At 40.7% G+C, this 18490-nt stretch overlaps 1 long non-coding RNA gene across 1 annotated transcript in view; it reads right to left on the minus strand.

Moving 5' to 3' along the window:
- The window catches only part of LOC122791332, a 136379-nt gene extending 120843 nt beyond the window's left edge, over positions 1 to 15536 (minus strand). Inside the window, exon 1 of the long non-coding RNA XR_006363137.1 lies at positions 15423 to 15536. This is a non-coding gene — a long non-coding RNA (uncharacterized LOC122791332). The remainder of the gene's footprint in view (positions 1 to 15422) is intronic.
- Positions 15537 to 18490: the final 2954 nt, after the last annotated feature.

Consider the following 18490-nt stretch of genomic DNA (forward strand, 5'->3'; position numbering starts at 1 on the left):
ACAGGGAGTACAGCACTTCTCAGTTTTTAATTTCGGGTGTGTGCTTTCAGTAATGAAGTATTATTTATTTTATTTTATGTACTTATTTATTTAACATTTGTTTACCAGGAAAGTCTGACTTGGAACAAAGCCAATTTTCAGCGGAGGCCCAGGGAGAAACACTCCAGACACATGTCTTTGTAATGTGGGAGGAAACCGGAGCACTGGAGGAAACACACACAAATGCAGGGAGGACATGCAGACTCCGCACAGAAGGCACCCCAGCCGAGAACTGAACTGGAGAACCTCTTGCTGTGAGGCGACAATGCTACCACTGCACCATCCAAATATTAACTTCTTCAGGTAAAGCACAATAAACAGTTCTTTAAATAAGGAAGTAATGGTCATGTGTGTGAGTGTTGCTAGGCCAGCCAGATAGAATTCTGTAGATAATTCTATGTCATTGTAAATATTAATATAATCCACAGGCTTGTTTTACATATGTAAAGCTAACTAAATGTAAGAAAACTGTGTTATATGCTGAACTTCAAAAATGTAATCACAAGGCACCCTGTTGGAAGAAAGCTGTTACGTAAAGAATTACAACTGTGTTTGATCTCAAGCTTGGAGACAAGATGTCTGGGCTAGCAAATTCTTTCTATTGTTATTAAGACAGAGATAATTGCTAGTTATTACATGTAAAAGTGTTTTTTTATTGCTGTGGCTTCCTGGCCAGCTGCAGCTTACTAAGAAATGTAAATTTTGAGTTTCTGTTAGTCTGGGAAAGTACAGTTGTGTACACTTACCATAAATGTAGATGTTCGAGTGTATTCACTGTTGCAGTCATTACATTTGGGTGATCTGCTGGCAGGCTGCCCTCAGTCGGCCTGATTAACAAAGTCTTGGGTCCTGCGTCAGTTGCTGTCCCTTCTTCCATGACATCAGATCGTCAGGGGTATAAAACATGCAGCCGATGCCATTACATCAGTTTTTCTTGCCCCAGATGTCAGGTGCCTCCCAAATGGGGAGCAAAATATATAAGTAATTAAAAACACAAAAACATACCTCCAAACAAAAGCAAATACACCAAAAAGGCTTTTAAGCATAGTAAAAGAAAGTAGAGGTATAGTAAGAGAAAAACAGGGGGCTGGAGGGAGGGTAACCAGGACTGCAACAGTGAATACACTCGAACATCTAGACTTATGGTAAGTGTACACAACTGTACTATGTTCTTCGGGTTTCACTGTTGCAGTCAATACATTTGGGTAGATTCCCAAAGCTATGGCTGTTTGGATGGATTTATACTGCCTTAGGACCAGCTATAAGGCCCTGCAAAACAGCAGTGGCAAAGCCAGCTCTGGATTTAGAGAAAATTGGTAAGTGATAATGCTTGGTGAAAGTATGAACTGAACTCCAAGTAGCAGCTTCTAGAATATCCCTGGTAGGAACACCTCTGAGAAAGGCTGTAGAAGTAGATGCAGCCCTGGTGGAATGAGATCTGATCCCCTAGGGGCTAGGTTTTCCATGGTGCTTATAGCAGAAATGTACACAATAGCTTATCCATTTAGAAATGGTTTGTTTTGAAATAGCCTTCCCCTCCGCCCCTGCAGCAAATGCTACCAGCAGTTGTTCAGATTTTCTACGAGATTTAGTCCTGTCCTAGTAGAATCTAAGTTGTCTGTGTACATCCAATGAATGCAGAATCCGCTCTCCCTTGTTCTGTGGATTGGGAAGGAAAGTTGGCAAATTAATGGACTGATTAAGAGCCACACTGGATACCACCTTGGGCATGAAGGATGGATTGGTCCTGAGTGACACCCTGTCCACATGAAAGATGATGAAAGGCTCCACTGCCATAAGGGCCTGTAATTCAGATATCCTTCTAGCTGAAGTGATTGCTAAAAGGAAGGCTGTTTTCCAGGAAAGAAATTTTAAGTCTGCAGTAGCAGCTGGCTTGATAGGAGGTAGAGTTAGTTTCTCCAATACAAAGTTAAGGTCCCAAGCAGGAGTTGGAGCTCTCCTGGGTGGTCTCAAGTTTTTGGCCCCTCTGAGATACTGCTTTAGCAGTGGATGAGAGAAGAGGGGGGGGGTTCTGTGTTGTAATGAGCTGAAATGGCTGAGGCATGGATTTTTATGGAGGAAAAAGACAGGCCCTTGTGAAGCATCTCAGTTAAGTATTGCAAAATCTGAGGTAAATTGGGTGCTGCAGTGCTCACACCTTGAGATTGATTCCAGGCACAGAATCTTTTCCATTTGACAGCATAAGATTTTCTAGTACTAGGTCTTCTCGCCTCCAAAATGACATCCATCACAGGTTTGCTGAGGAATGCTATGGGGGGATTTAAATGATTAGCCAAGCTGCAAGATTCAATGCTTGGAGCTGGGGTGCAGAATTTGGTTCTCCTGCTGAGACAGTAAGGAAGGTGTCTGAGGCAGGTGCCATGGAGAAATTTGTGACACACTGCACAGGAGTGGGTACCAGTGTTGGCGAGGCCAGTCTGGACCAATCAAAATCATTTTTGGTTTGTCCTGTTTGACTTTTAGTAGAACTTTGGAGAGCAGAGGCAGAGGGAGAAAGGCATAGACTGATAGGTTTTTCCAGCTGAAGGACAGACCATCCACTTTCCAGGCTTTTTTGTGAGGAGTTTTTGTGCAAAGTTTGTCCAACTGGTAGTTCTGGGGTGAGGCAAAAAGATCTATGTCTAGGCTCCTCCATTTGTGTATCAACATGTTGAAAATCCGTGGTTCCAGTTTCCATTCGTGTGGGTCCATGACATTTCTGCTTAGTTTGTCTGCCAGAATATTCAGCTTTCCTGGCAGGAATTGAGCTTGTAGTTGTACTTGGTAGCTCAAGGCTGTGTTCCACAATGCCATGGCTAGTCTGCATAGGGGGTAGGAATGTGTACCCCCCTGCTTGTTTATGTACCACATAACCGTGGTGTTGTCCGTCTTTACCATTAGTTGTCCTGGATGAAGTTAGTCCTTGAAGGCTATGAGTGCATTCTGTACAGCTAGCATTTCTTTTTGATTGATATGAAGGTGCATTTGATTTGGGCTCCATTTGCCCTGAATGCACTTCTCTGCCAGATGAGCCCCCCATGCATAGTCTGATGCATCTGTAGTTAGGGTTTGGGCAGCAGGGGGTGGTGTGAATGGCAGTCCCTTGTTTTGGTGGCAGGCCTCTGCCCACCATAGGAACTCTAGGTGCAGGCAAGGTATGACAGGAATCATTGTTTCCAGGCTGTGACAATGTTGACTCCATAAGCATTTTAAGTACCACTGAAGTTTCCTCATATGCAGTCTTGCATATGGAATTAGAAGAATGCAGGAGGCCATGAACCCCAAGGCTTGCAGTATTTGTCTTGCAGATAGCAGGGTTTTTGTGCCCACCTGTTTGAAGTAAGTCACCAAATAAATTTGCTTTTCTGGCGTAAGGAAAGCCATCTGGGCAGTTGTATTCAAGCTTGCACCCAGGAATGTAATTTTTGAGAGGGTACCAGCTGTGATTTCTTTTCGTTTATGGTGTACCCTAGACAAGTTAGAACTCTTATTACAAACTCCAGATGTTTTAGACGAATGGCCTGGTTTTCTGCCTGAATTAGACAATCATCCAGGTATGGATATATTTGAATATTTCTTTGCCTGCAAAATGCAATTACTAGAGCCAGGCACTTTGTGAATACCCTGGGCACAGTAGACAAGCCAAAGGGCAGTGCAGAGAACTGATAATGCAAGTAGCCTGCTTTGAAGTGTAGGTATCTTCTGCAAGATTCCCTGATTGGGATATGCAGGTAAGCCTCTTTTAAATCTAGAGTTGCCAACCAGGCATCCTTGCCTAGCATAGGAAGTACCTGGTGAAGAGTCAGCATCTTGAATTTTGGAATGTCCATAAAGGTGTTTAGAGTAGACAGGTCCAGAATTGGACGCCATGAATTGTCTTTTCTGGGTACCAGGAAAAGTCTGGAATAGAAACCTTGTCCCTTTTCCTCTTCTGGTACTAGTTGAATAGCCCCCATGTTTAGGAGGGAAAGTACTTGTTTCTGAGCCTCTGCCCACTGATTTGGGGGCAGGTCTGGCCACCCGTTTGGAGTTGGCAATGTGTGGAAATGAAATCTGTATCCCTGGGACACTATATTTAAAACCCATTTGTCCAGGGTTATAAGTTGCCAGTTTTTTGCATGAAGAGCCAGTTTTCCCTCTAAAGGGGTGGCTGAGAGGTCAGTGCTTGGTAATCTTAAAGGAAAGTCATTGAGACTGTTTACCATAAGGTGGTGTCTTGTTATTTCCAGATTTGGAAGTGGAAGCACCCCATTGCTTAGTTCTGAAAGTCCCTTGGGACTGAAAACTGGTGCTTTTGGAGTGCCTGGGTTTGGCTTGAGTGGCTCTGGAAGGAGCTGGAAAGGACCAGTTCTTAGTAGGCCAGTGCCTACTAAATCTTGGAGGTTGAACTTGTAAGAAATCTTTCTCAGTTTGCATAGATTTAGCTTTATCTTCCATCTTTTTTAGAACTTCTTCAGCCTTATTGCCAAACAGACGGTCCTGCTGCAAAGGAGCATCCAACAGTTTTGCTTTAACATGATCAGGCAGAGATTGCTCCTTAAGTCAAGCACACCTTCTAAGCACAGACCCAGTAACAGCAGCACTGCAAGAGGCCTCTAAAGAATCAAAACCACATTGCAAAGTATGTTTTCCAACTTGTTCAGCTGAATGCAATAAATCCTGTAAATCTTTATTTTCCACACAGTCAGAAATCAACATAATTTTCTGTTTAAGCAGCCCCATGATATGCTGTTAATATTTTAGCATATGGAATTGACAGTTTAAAGCCTTGATTGCCAAGGCTGCAGAAGTATAAACCTTTTTACCCCATCTATCCAGCGCCCTGGAGTCTCTATCAGAAGGGGTAGGATTTTTAGCAGTAGAAGCCTTAATGCGCTTGGGCCCCTGAGAAATGGTTTCAGGGTCCACAACAGGGTTTTTGAAAAGGAATTAGTGGGACTCAGGAACCCTGTAGTATCTGTCTCGTTTACTAAGGGCCGGAGACAGAGAATTAGGGGCCATCCTGGATTCCGAAAACACATCATCAACCATGTCTAGTACAGGAGGTATAGCCAAAGGCCTATGCTGAGGAAGAAGAAGGAAATCCATAAGCCTTGTTTTGGAATCAGAAAAATCCTGACTTTCCCAGTGGAAATGCTCCCTTAAGGTATGTAAATATTCTCCAAAAGAAAAATCCTCAGGGGGAGAAGCAGAGGGAATTGAATCCTCTGCATCAGAGTCCTCATAAGTAGGTATGGACAAATCCAGGTCATTAGAAGAGTCAGAAGAAACAGAATCCTGTTCAGAAGATTCATAGTGAAGTTCAGCCCTAGGCCTCTTAGAAGGGGGGGGGGTGGATTGACTACCCCTGATTAGAGTAATTAAATCTTCAGCCATTTTGACCATTTGTTTTTAGGCATAGGGGTGTGAACATGTGGCCTAGGCGTCAGTTTTTTAGACATAGATCGAGATTTAGGCCTTAGTATTGAAGGTGGAGTCGGTTTAATATGCAAATCTGTAGGCCTGAATACACCCTCAGAAGCCGGTGCCTGCACAGCGGCTCCGGACGCATCCAAGGTAGAGACATCCACTGGTTCCTTAGGTGAAGCATCTCGTGGCATACCGGACTCCAAATGGGTCTCAGTAGAGGCCTATGAATCAGAAGTAGCGGGTATCAGGGGCTGTGAAAGCGCCTCACTGAGTACCGGCAAACTGGTGACTGGCTTAGGAGAAGCGTCGTTGGCATTTTTGGTCCTCTATGGCTTTCTCTGTCTTTTTCATAGAGTTTTTTCAGTATTCCGGTAGTCGGATGGCTAACCAACGCCATTTCTGGATAATTAAACCAAGAACCGAAATATTTAGAAACAAAACTGTACCGACGACGGATAGTGCACTGATTAAATAAAGCACAAAACCGACAGCAAGGTACGTCGTGGTCAGGGCCTAGGCAAGGAATACAGTACAAATGAAAATCCATATGAGGTATTTGCTTCCCACAAGTAATACAATTATTAACTTTTACTGACATCGGTAAGGAGCAAGAAAAAATTTCCCCAACGGGGTACTTCGCTTTTAGTTGAAGACTTTGGTTCTGAGACTCGAAAACGAAAAGTTCAGGAGTCGGACGACCGGCACTTGCAAACTGCTTCTGCTTTGGGCACCGTGCGGCAAGAAAGACTGATGTAATGGCGTCGGCTGCATGTTTTATACCCCTGACGACCTGACGTCATGGAAGAAGGGACAGCAACCGACGCAGAACCCAAGACTTTGTTAATCAGGCCCACTGAGGGCAACCTGCCAGCAGATTACCCAAATGTAATGACTGTAACAGTGAAACACGAAGAACATCTAAAGGAGAAATTATAAAAATGACGTAGTGTGAAATGACTCAGCAGTACTGGTTGTTATCGATTTAAGACTTTCTCAAAGAGAAAGACTGAGCATTTTGTATCTTGATTTACATCTGAAAACAATTCACCAGGCACTTGTTTTGCTCTGTATGTAAGCAGTTATTTAGAACATAGTGTTTCTCTTAGAGTTAGATAGGAATTTAACCAGACTAGTCTAGCTGTTTTCTATATTTATGTCAGACTATCCTACAATATTGTTTTAAAGTTCCTCTGATTTCTGAACTCTTGATTAGCACTGTGTTGAACTGATGAGATTTGTCTTATGCTTTTAATATTTATTAAATATTTTTAAACCTTTCAACTGTGGCTGTTTTGTGTAGAGATAATTTAAGCTCTTAGACAGTACTTGCATGTATTTGGTGATACTATCTAAGCCACTCCAATAGTTTTGCTGTTTGGCATACTTACTATTTGAATAACAGTAATATTACACAGTAAAATTGGTCACCCTTTTGGGAAGGGCCTTATAGTGGCTGATATTAGTGGTTGGTGGCAGTTGGTACTACCTTAAAGTCTGGGCAGAAAGGGGGCACAGCTGGAGAACCTGTGCCAGCCTTCCCCAGGAGTGTCTGTGTGTTTGTATATAAATCAAATCTTAAAGTGTGTGTGTGTCAGCTACCTGGGCAGGGACATGAAGCACTGGTTGGACAGAGAGGGTGCTGGAGGTTTTAGCTTGACCACTAGGCTGAGATCTGGACCCTATAGCTGTGCCAGTGGGGAGTCTTACTGTGGATCTAGAGAGAAAGGGAGAAACCAACCCCAGAGTGACTGTGATTTCATTGTGCTCTTAAGGGAAATTGTATTTACTGTGTGTGTACTTGCTATCCGCCCAATGTGCATGCCCCTCACTGGTGCTAGTGGTGAGGATTGAGGCTCCTTGTCTACTGGGCCAGTGCACGGGCATCACATATTAATTGGTGGCAGTGGTGGGATATTCACATCAAATATTAATTGTTTGATAGTGGTGAGTTAGCCACATCACATACTAATTGGCTTGTAGTGGTGTGGATAGTGAATTCCTGTAGCTTGTGTACAGTGATCACTGAAGGTGTTTTTGTACTCTAAATCAGCCACGCAGTGAATATTCAGTGTTCAGATCACAATTGTTTTATTTTTTTTGTTAGCTTAGTTACTCATGGAGAGCAGGCAAGCATGTCAGCAGAGGAGTACGGAAACCTGACAAGGAGCCATTTGGCTGAGATGTGCCAGGCTAAAGGACTGGTGCATGGAAACCTGACTAAAGCAGACATGATTGCAGCTTTGGTCACAGCTGCATCAGGAAATAGCAACAAGGAGGACAATCAGACTGGCTGTGGAGATGTACAACACTCACAGAATGGCCAGCTCAATCGTTCTGCAGAGGACTTAAAATCTATCTGGAGCTAAAGAGACTTGAGTTGGAGGCCAGGCATTTGGAAACAGAAGCAGCAGAGAGACTGAGACATCTACAGGCTGAGGAGAATGAGAAACTGCTATGCCTGGAAGCTGAGGAGAAGGAGAGGAAGAGGCAGCATGAAAAGGAGATGCTGACTCTTTTCCAGAGTCATTAAGGTAATGGAGAAGAGAGTAACTGGACCCCAGAAGCACAAAAGGTCAGTAAATTTCCTGTGCAGTTTACAGAGGGGGGTAATTTTGATAGTTTCATTCAATTGTTTGAGAGGGTATGTAAACAGTATGATGTTGACCAAAGGCTCTGGGTACGGTTCCTGACCCCCTTACTCCATGGTAAAGCTCTAACTGTGCTGTCTAAATTATCTGATCATGAAAGATTATACTGCTGTTAAGAATTGTTTGCTACAATTTTTTTAAGCTAACACCTGAAGCTTATATGAAAAAGTTTTGTGAGCATAGACACAAGGCAGATGAAAGTGTGTGTGAATATGTTGCTGAACTAAGCACTTATTTTCATAGGTGGGTGAGTGGATGTCAGTTCACCACTTTTGAAGGGCTGGCAGACCTTTTGGTGAGGGAATAAGCTCTTAGCACATTGCCTGAGGACATGAGGATCTGGTTAGCTGAGAGACAATGTGCTACTTCGGATGAGTTGGGGAAGAAAAGAGGCCTATATCTAGCAAGCAGAGCATCACTGCACAGGAAAAAGGCACTCAGTGCTGCTCATGGGTCTAAAGAAACCCATGGTGGGCAGCCCAGACTGCTCCAACAGAATCTGCCAGTAGCAGGGGAAGCCACTAGTCCAGGTACACGTCCAGGACCTAGGGTTAAATGTGGCATACAGATGTCCACGGAGGCAAGGTGGGGAACAAAAGCTGAGGGAGCCAGTAAGTGGGAAGGACAAAATGCCAACAGTAGGTTGTCTTGAGATAACAAGGGTACCAAACTACCAACAGAGGTTATATTCTAATTGTAGTGAATGGCAAAGAGGCCATTGCTATGAGAGATACAGCCTCTGACATAACAATTGTGAAGCCTGCAGTGGTTACAGAGGAGCACTACTTGCCTGGGCAGTCTTCTCCAGTCAGAGCTTTAGGAGGGACCCCATTCCAAATACCTTTGGCTAGGGTTCACCTTGACTAAGAGGGTGGAAAAGGATGCCAACAAGTAGATGTGTTTGAGTATATCCCTGCAGATGTCCTGAATGGGAATGGTTTTGATAATGCAGTACCATGTGCTCATGCAGTTACATGTAGTAGGCTTGGAGACAAGTATGTAGGTCTGGTAGCCTGGGGAAAACCCAGCCAGACTGCATACTTGTAGCCAGGATTGGTGAGGTGGTTACTTCAGGGAGGGAGCTACCCTGTAGCAGTGAGACTGAAGGTGAGCCACAACTGCTTGTGGGTACTGATGTTCCCTTGGACAGAGTGACTGCAAAGGTAGAGGTGACTAGTACTACCCAGGCTGACAGTGAGGCACCGCTGTCAGAGGATGCCAGACTTCCTGTGGAAGGGGAGCTGGGAAGGGTTACAAAGAGAGAGTTGAGAGAGGCTCAACTCTCAGACCCTACGTTGCAAGGCCTAAGACAGGTAGCTAGTGAGCCACCTGATTCTCAAGGTAAGGAGGAATCTGTATATTGGGACAAATGGTTACTTATATAGAGAGTGGACCCCTGAGGGAGGACTAGAAGGTGAGAGAATACAGCAGTTGGTAGTACCTAGAGCCTACCATCTGGCGCTTTTAGCCATAGTCCATGATATTCCCTTTGCAGGTCATATGGGCATAAAATGTACAAAGAGACATATTATGCAAAACCTTTATTGGTCTGGAATTTCCAGAGGTGTAACAGGGTACTGCAGGACCTGTGAGCAGTGCCAAAAGGTAGGCAAGGCTGGAGACAAGGTGAGAGCTCCTTTGATGCCTTTGCCTGTGATTGAGGAGCCATTTCAGAGCATAACTATGGATATTGTGGGGCTTCTGAGTACCCCAAGTTCCACAGGGAAAAAGTATATCCTAGTGGTAGCAGATTATGGTACACGATACCCTGAGGCAGTGGCTTTGTCCTCCATTGAGGCAGAAAAGGTGGCAAATGTTTTGTTAGAGATTTTCAGTAGGGTAGGTTTCCCAAAAGACATACTGACTGAAAGAGGTGCTAATTTCATGTCAGACCTGCTGGCTTGTCTATGGAAGTACTGTGGGGTGAAGCACCTCAAGACCTCCCCTACCATCCCCAAACTAATGGTCTTGTTGAGAGGTTAAACTCTAAATGAAGTCCATGCTACGGGCATTTGCAGACCAGTTTAAGAAGGATTGGGACAAATATTTCCCCCATCTGTTGTTTACTTACAGAGAGGTTCCCCAGGAATCTACCGTTTTTTCACCCTTTGGGTTGTTGTATGGGCATAGGGTGACGGGGCCTCTAGATTTAATTTTTGATGAGTGGGAAGGTGAGTGTGAATCTCACAAGGAGTCTGTTGTGGCATATGTCCTAAATCTCAGAACAAGGATCAGGGAACTCATGGGATTAGCCCAGGAGAACCTGGCAAAAACCCAACAACAGAAAAAGGTCTGGTATGATAGGAATGCTCGAGCTAGAGAGTATGCTATAGGGAAGCAGGTAATGGTTCTCATTCCTGTCAGACACAACAAGCTGCAAGCAGCTTGGGAAGGACCCTACAAGGTGATAAGGAAGGTCAGTGATGTTAACTACATGGTAGAACTGCTAGGCAGGAGGCAGGGGCACAAATTGTAGCATGTTAACATGATGAAACCTTACCATAATATGGAGGCACTTGTGCTGAGTATTTGCAGTGTATTGCAGGAGGAGCATGAGGGAGATCTGGTGACTGATCTTAGTGAAGCTCAGATTGACACCTCCATGGAAGGGGTAGCAATGTCCCAGCAGCTATCTCCTTCCCAGGTTCGAGAAATCCGAGCAGTGTTACAGGAGTTTGGGAGCATGTTGACTGGGGAACCAGGGTGCACCCACCTGGTGCAGCACCAGGTGGATACAGGACCGCAAAGGCCTATTAGGCAGGCCCCTTGTAGGGTACCTAAGAGTCAGACTCTGAGGGAGGAGATACAGGAAATGTTGGGGAATCTTATTGGGGATCTGGAGAGAAAGGGAGAAACCAGCCTCAGACCGACTGTGATCTCTGTGTGCTGTTAAGGGAAATTGTACTTTACTGTGTGTGCACTTGTTACTCCCCCAATGTGCACGCCCTTCAGTGGTGCTAGTGGTGATGATTGAGGCTCCTTGATTACTGGGCTAGTGCACGGGCGTCACAATGTGTTTGCCAAGCCTTCACTGTGATCTAATCACATGCTCAGTCTTGTTTGAATGTAGTGCCTTCAGGTAGTTCTGCTTCTTTTCTTGTTTTTAAGTTAGAAAGCATTTCATTTCATTTATTCAATATATATATCAGCATAACTAGTAAGTGAATAGTGAAAAAATAAATAAATAAAATATGTGAAAAATGTGCAGCAAATAAATAAAAAATAGAAATAAATGAATACAATTATTTTACAAGTGTCTATGAGCAATGTTGATGCTGAATTACTTTTTAACTGTCAGCAATTCCCATTCAAAGAATAAATAATTTTATTTCCTAAAATACTCACAATCTTTCAAGTTTTCATCTCATCAGACCCTTTAGTTTTAGTACTGGGGCTATAGAAATATTATCATTCAGTACTGGCCATGCACTGCCATTGAATTTAAATTGTCAGTACAGTTTTTGCTTTTCCAGGTTCAGTGACAAGGACCTTCTCTCATGTTAGGGCTGACCTTTTCTATAATATTAAACTTAAATTTGTGTCCCGGGTGTTTTTTTACATGTTTGTAAAGTGCATTGGTTTCCTTCATTTTTCTGATGTAATAAGTATGTTCATATATGTGCTCTTTTAGTTTACATTCGGTCTTCCCTACATGAAACCCAAGAAAAGAATGGCAAAGGGCCATGAAGACTACACCATTGGCTTTAGAACTGTATTTTCCTTTTATTTTGATAGTGTGTGACTTGATTTTGAAAGACGTTCCAATATGAATATATTTACAAAAAGGACAATATCTGCATTTGTTCATGTTACAATTTTTGGGGGGACTTTTTTGCTGTTCATTGCTTCTAATATACTCTTCATATAGTTCCTTTTCTGTATATTTTTGTCCTAGTTTTTCATTAGTCACTCTTTCTTCTAATACCTACAGCCAGTTTTTGTTCAAAATCCATTTAATAAGGCTGCTGTTGACTGTGTAGGTGGCAATAAAGGCATTTTTGAAACTATTATCAAGTGGTTTCACTGAATTTATATTTGTAGGGATGGGTATGGTGTTCAATTCTGACACTGTTATTTCAGACCTCTGATCCAAAACTGGGACAAAGTACTTTTTTTTTTACGTTTGTTAATCACTTTGTACACTAACTTATTGATAAATTGGTCAGGATAGCCAGATCTTTTAAACATTTCTTTCAGTAAGAAACATGCATCTAGAAAGACGTGCTCCTTTGTAATCATCCATACTGCCCTCACAAACTGTCCTTTTACCATGGCTTTCTTTTGTGTTTTTGGGTGTGAACTCGAGAAATGAAGGACGGCATTAGAATAGGCTGGTTTACGATATATTTGTGATACATATGTTTTTGTTTCAAAACCCTTTTTGTTTTAGTACATCTAAGTAGGCTATTTCATTTTGTCCTGTTTCATGTGTAAATCTTAGAAATTCAGTTGTTGTGTTGAAGTAGTTCCAAAAAGGCAGGTATTTTTTTCTTTTTCATCTTTCCAAACAATAAAGATGTCATCCAGATAACAAGTGTAAAATCCGCATGACTCCATGACCTTGTTGAAAAGAAAGTTTGTTTCCCAGGGGATCACTACAATGTTGGCCAATAAACAGCCACATGGGGACCCCATTGCCACTCCTTTGTTTTGTAAGTAATATTGACCCTTAAAATAAATGAAGTTGCTTCCTAGTATTGTCACCAGTAGTTCTTCATATAAATTAATATTTTCTTGTGGAATATTTTTAGTTAAAAGGTAGTCAGTGAACCAGTGTATTCTGGTATTGTGGGGTATCCTTTACATCAATTGTAAGGAAAGTGTCTGCTTCATGGAATTCAAGTTCGTTCATTTTGCTCAAGAAATCCCATGAATCTTTGCATATGTGTTCATCTTGAAGTACTAAGTGTTTAATTTTATCCAGAATTTCGCACAAGTGTGTGGGATGGATCCTTGACCATCCACAATTGGGCACAAGGGGGGGGGGGGTTAATATCTTTGTGGATTTTTGGTATCTCAAAGACAGTTGGTATTATGGGGCTTACCACGTTCAATTAATTATATTCATCTTTACTGATACTTTGTTCAATGAATAAATCATTTAGTTGTCCCTTAATTTTTCCGTAGGCAATGTTTAATTCATTTAGTGAGGCTTTTTCATATGTTATATCAGCAAGTATTTTGTTCATTCTATCGATGTAGTTGATTTTCTCCATCATGACAAGCTCAACTTTGTCCGGTTTCATTATTCTTATATTTGTATTTTTCATTTCATCTAGTTTAGTAGTCTCTTCCTTTGTTACATTATTAAAATTTACTTAACATGTTCCTCATGTATAGTTCACACATTTTCTCGTATAATTACACTGTCTTGTTTACTGGGGGGCTGTATGTGCTAGAGACCCTTAGTCCCAACAGGTTATCAAACACCAGATTAAAGTTTAGTTTCCGTATATATAATTTCAAGTCCATAAGTACATTTGCTATATCATCCCCTTTACTAGGAACAAAAGTTAGCCCGTTGGCAGACAGGTTATCACATGCTTCATCAATTGGATATGTGAAAAAAAAGTTGTACATTTTAAAATCTCCTTCTGTATTAGTTGTAACTGCACAGCTGTGAAATTAACTCTAAAGTCTGTTCTGACTTCGGTATCCTCTGTTCTGTCAATTGGGTCTGCTCGTTTAGAATGGCATGTGATTCCATGACCCCTATTGATTACCTTGTTGTTTCTTGCATATTCTTTCTGATCTGTAAAGGGGAGTATTCTAAAGGGTCAAGGTTGCTAATATTATTGTTGATTGTTGGAAGTGTTGGTGTTGTTATAAGAATTAAAGTTTTTATTCCCCCATACTTGAGATTTCAGTGGGATTAGGTAGGCTCTTCGTTCTAAGTATTCTCTTTTGTCACATTCAAGTTTCCTTAGTTTTCTATGTTGTATCTTTTATCTGAAGAAGTTAATACTTTATTAATGAAAGCGCTCATCCAAAATTAAAAACTGAGAAATGCTGTACTCCCTGGCTAGTGTGTTTTTCTTATTTCCTTAAGGAGAATAATAACATCCATACATAGTATTATACTCATAAATCACCAGAAAGTATTCTAAGAACTAAGCCAACATGAGAATGGAGAAAAGAGAAAAGAGATTTTTTCCAATACGGATGATTGCAAGCAGGGGTACAGGGAATGGGCAAGAGGTGATTGGAATTTACTGGAAAAAACTGGCAAAAACAGCAAGGCACTAGAAGCAAATAACTAGAAAGGGGAAAAGTAATAGAATGGGAAGATGTCAAGAAGACATTTAGACTGCAGGGAAGAGACTGCCTTCCATACCAGAGATTCATAACAGAATATAAGCAAAGAGAAAGGGATGGGGGATCCTATGTGAAAGATCTACTGTGGTAGAACTTAGTTTAATCTAAAACAGAAGCTGCTGTTAAAAAGGGAATAATAACTATGGCATATAAGATAGTGCATGATAGCGTTAAGAATCAATCAAATGAGGTTAGAAAAGATTGGGAAGACAGACTGGATAAGCAATTTATAAGGGAACAATTGGAGGACAAATATATGGCTCCCAATAATGCAACAAAATCCAGATGGTTTGGGACTTTTGCTTGGAAGTGTCTGCATAGGTATTTTACACCCCAAGCACACTTCAAAGAATTTTTCCTCACGTACATGGCAACTATTGGAGGTATGATGATGAAGAAAGAGGTAAATGGGAACATATATTTTGGGAGTGTAATGAGCTGGCAGATTTTAAAAATTCCCTACAGAGTATTCTGTCAGAAGTACTGGGTGAGAAAATGGGTGTAACCAAGAAAATTATTCTTTTGAGCTGACACACAGGATCTGATTAATTCTGGTGACTGCCAAAAAAAGCAATTACTAGAAAATGGAAATCAAAGTCTAAATCAACTGAATTTAAAGTACTGAATAATGTAACAGAGACAAAGAAATTGGAAATGGGATCTTCAGAAAAGGGAAGTAGCAAATTATAAAGAAATAATTGGAAAGTGTGGGAATAACAAGAGGAGGAGAGTGGTTTAAGGGAAGGCAGCAACTGAACAACTTATGTAATGTTGGATGATGGCAGTTATAAAAAAGAATACATGTAATGTATAATGTATACAACAGGAAACATGTTTGTTTCCTCTTATATTAATGTATTTTGTCTATGTCTTGAATGATAATTTAATAAAGGTATTAAAAAAATTGAAAGACAACAGTAAATAAGTTGAGGGAATCTCACAAGTTGAGAAAAAAATTACATTAATGAAATAGATGGAAGAATATGTTCATCCCAGTTCCTTTCAACATACCTTGTTTCTATAGCAAGTGCAAGGAAAAAGTTCATCCACTGGTTGTTCCACCAGTTCCATGCCATCTCTTATCTTTGGTTCACCCACAAATAACTTGGCATACTCCTGAAAACAGACAAAGTCATTTAAATACACATAACAATCGCCATGTAACCTATGTATGAAATGGAAATGACAATGATGACATTTTATATCTGAAGTTAGAAAATGCATGCAAGCAAATAAAACATGCTCAGTGTCACAATTCAACAAACAAAGACTACTAGTGATACTAGGATGGCATTCTGGTGGTTATAACTTTCTCAAACTAGTTATACCAAAAAAACAAGACAAATGGCTCTAAAAAACTTGTAAACAATAATAAAAAAAAATCAGCCACCAAGGCAGTATTTACATGAAACAAGTTTACTTAACATTAAATACTGTTAAAGTAAAACCAACTAAGTGCTTTCGCCAAGAAACATGAATTGGCTTCATTAGAGTCATTCAATTATGATGTAACTTCCTTTATATACTCTGATTACTTAAGCAATTATTTATAATTTTGCTTGCATCAATGAAATTACCCTGACTAAACGTAAAGGTATACTTCCCCTGAATATGTAATATGCAAAATAACATGCTGTAAACCACAACAGTCAATATATTCAAGATAAAAATATTACTGTTGATACTAATAATGAACATAAAATTATAAAAATTGTTAAAAAATACACTTAAAAGTGCAGAATATAATTGGTCTATTAGCTGCAGTCAGTTAAGTGTTTTCGCAGTACACTTGAAATTAAACCTCTGCTGCCCTGTGCTTCAAAAAGGGAGCTACTGAACAATAGTCATTTAAACCTGGCTTGCAACAAGAATTTAGTCTCAGTTGCCATTTAGTTTCTTTGGCTTCTAATTTTAAGTTTAGTCAGGGTAATTTCATTCATGGGGGGGGGGGGGCAGGGAGGCTTGTCCCCCTACAGAAACATAATAGAAAGTGTGTTTGTTAGGTGGTGTTGTAGGTGGAGAGGATCATATTTACTTGTGTAATGTAGTTTTCAATGTTATGAAGCACGCTTTCAATGCTCTGAGTTTTCAATGTTTTGGGTTTTCAGTGTTTTGAATTTTTGATGTTATGGTCTCAATGTTATGAAATTCAATGTTATAAAATTTCAGTGTTATAAAGTAGACCCATACGCACGCGGACACACACACACACACACACACACACACACACACACACACACACACACACACACACACACACACACACACACACGCATTCAATGAAAGCAGTTCTGTCAAAAATAAATTCATGGATTGTCATTGACCCACAAAAAATTATTCAAATGCAGTTCAAAAGCACATTAAGATTTTTTTTCAGTGTTTTTATTGCATGGGCAGGCCCTCTTGCACACCCACATGGGGGACTATACACTCCACACACACACACACACACACACACACACACACACACACACATGCACATAGTATCATGCAGCTCTGCCCATAAGACTGCCCACCATGCTGAGCTGAGGCTCCGTAAATGGGGAACCTCAGTGTTAGTGTGACCTATGAATCTGAAATGTTTATTGCATGGGGGAAAAGGCTTCTCCTTTATAGTAACAGAGAATAAACTGTTCTGTAACTGGGTAGATGCTTGGTCTTCACCTCAGAGCCTCACAAATATAATAAAAAAATCAAACAGACCACAGCTGAGGAGTATGTAGTTGAAATCAACGTTGTTTAATACACAAAGTAAGCGCTTTCACGATCTGTAACTGACCGCTTCTTCAGACTTAAACATTCAAACAGAATAATCATAGCATTTAAATAGTATATCATCAAGTCAACAATTAAAGTAAATTGATCAAGTCTATTAATTAAATCAATTGAGCACTTAAAAACACAGTAAACTGATTCTATCAAAACATTTAAATACTAAAAACTAATAAAACAGAAAAAGTTATAAAGAACAACTAAGCATGCTATCAATATATATCTTTCAAAAAGCTTAGTGTTTAAGTGGTTTGGCTTTAAGAAATTGCTTAAGTGACACTGCATCATTAATCCCTGGTAATTTATCTGCCTGCAGCAGCAAAATCCATTTTTGTTCTGCTGCTTCCGTCTTGTTCTTAATGTCACCACCTTTGATGTTTTGTTCTATGATTTCTAGCACTAAAAAGTTAAAAAAATGTTGAGAGCCTTCAGCTTGAACACGTCTTGCCAAGGCACTAGTTTCTTTAGCATTATTTATATCTCTTAAATGCTCTAGAATGTTCAGGCTGAAGGCTCTCAACATGTTTTTAACTTTTTAGTGCTAGAAATCATAAAATGTTAGTCAATAAAAATGCACAATGTATTTCTGATTCAACTATAATGCAATTCCACTAAATGAAGGGGATCCATATAAACAACATGTGGAGCTTTTCATCAGCATGGTGGAATACATTATGTAAAATAACGTAAATACTGTCTGGGATTCAGAAAGGCTTACAATGAGAGGGAAGCCTTAACATGACCATCTACTCCCTTGCATTAAACTTTTCAGATTCTTGACCACCCTACCACTGAAGTTTCCCAATAGTGGACGCCTCCGCAATATGGCCTGTCCTAATGAGGAAAGTTACATGATAATGCAGCAATTTATGGAGAGGCTAATGCTAATTAGCCATGTGCTTTCCCTGGGAAATGCCATTTCTGTCTATTGGTGAGCATCTGAATCTACTGGAAGGACTGCTGGACTTTTATTTTCAAAGAAATTACACAGAGCTCATGGAAAATGTACTGTTAGACAGGTACGCTCTCCTTTTGCTATAGCCCGTTGCCTGTTATTTCCATTTGGAATAAAAACTGTGGCATTTTCATAATTTGGTAGATTTCAATGCTTTTATATTCCACATTCGTGGACTGCAGTGGGCACTTTTGCCACACTTTTTATGCCAAATATCCTGAACTTGTTTTACCTTTCACTGCCTGCAAGAAGTCAGTCTAAAGACGTATGGCTTTTCCCGGTTAGGGGTCACCACAGTGGAACTCCGGTCCGCTCATGATTGGCAGTGGATTTTATGGTGCCGAGTTGCCAT

This window comes from Protopterus annectens, chromosome 17.part0 (assembly GCF_019279795.1).
Source record: "Protopterus annectens isolate FY-2018-M chromosome 17.part0, PAN1.0, whole genome shotgun sequence".
Classification (NCBI taxonomy): domain Eukaryota; kingdom Metazoa; phylum Chordata; order Ceratodontiformes; family Protopteridae; genus Protopterus; species Protopterus annectens.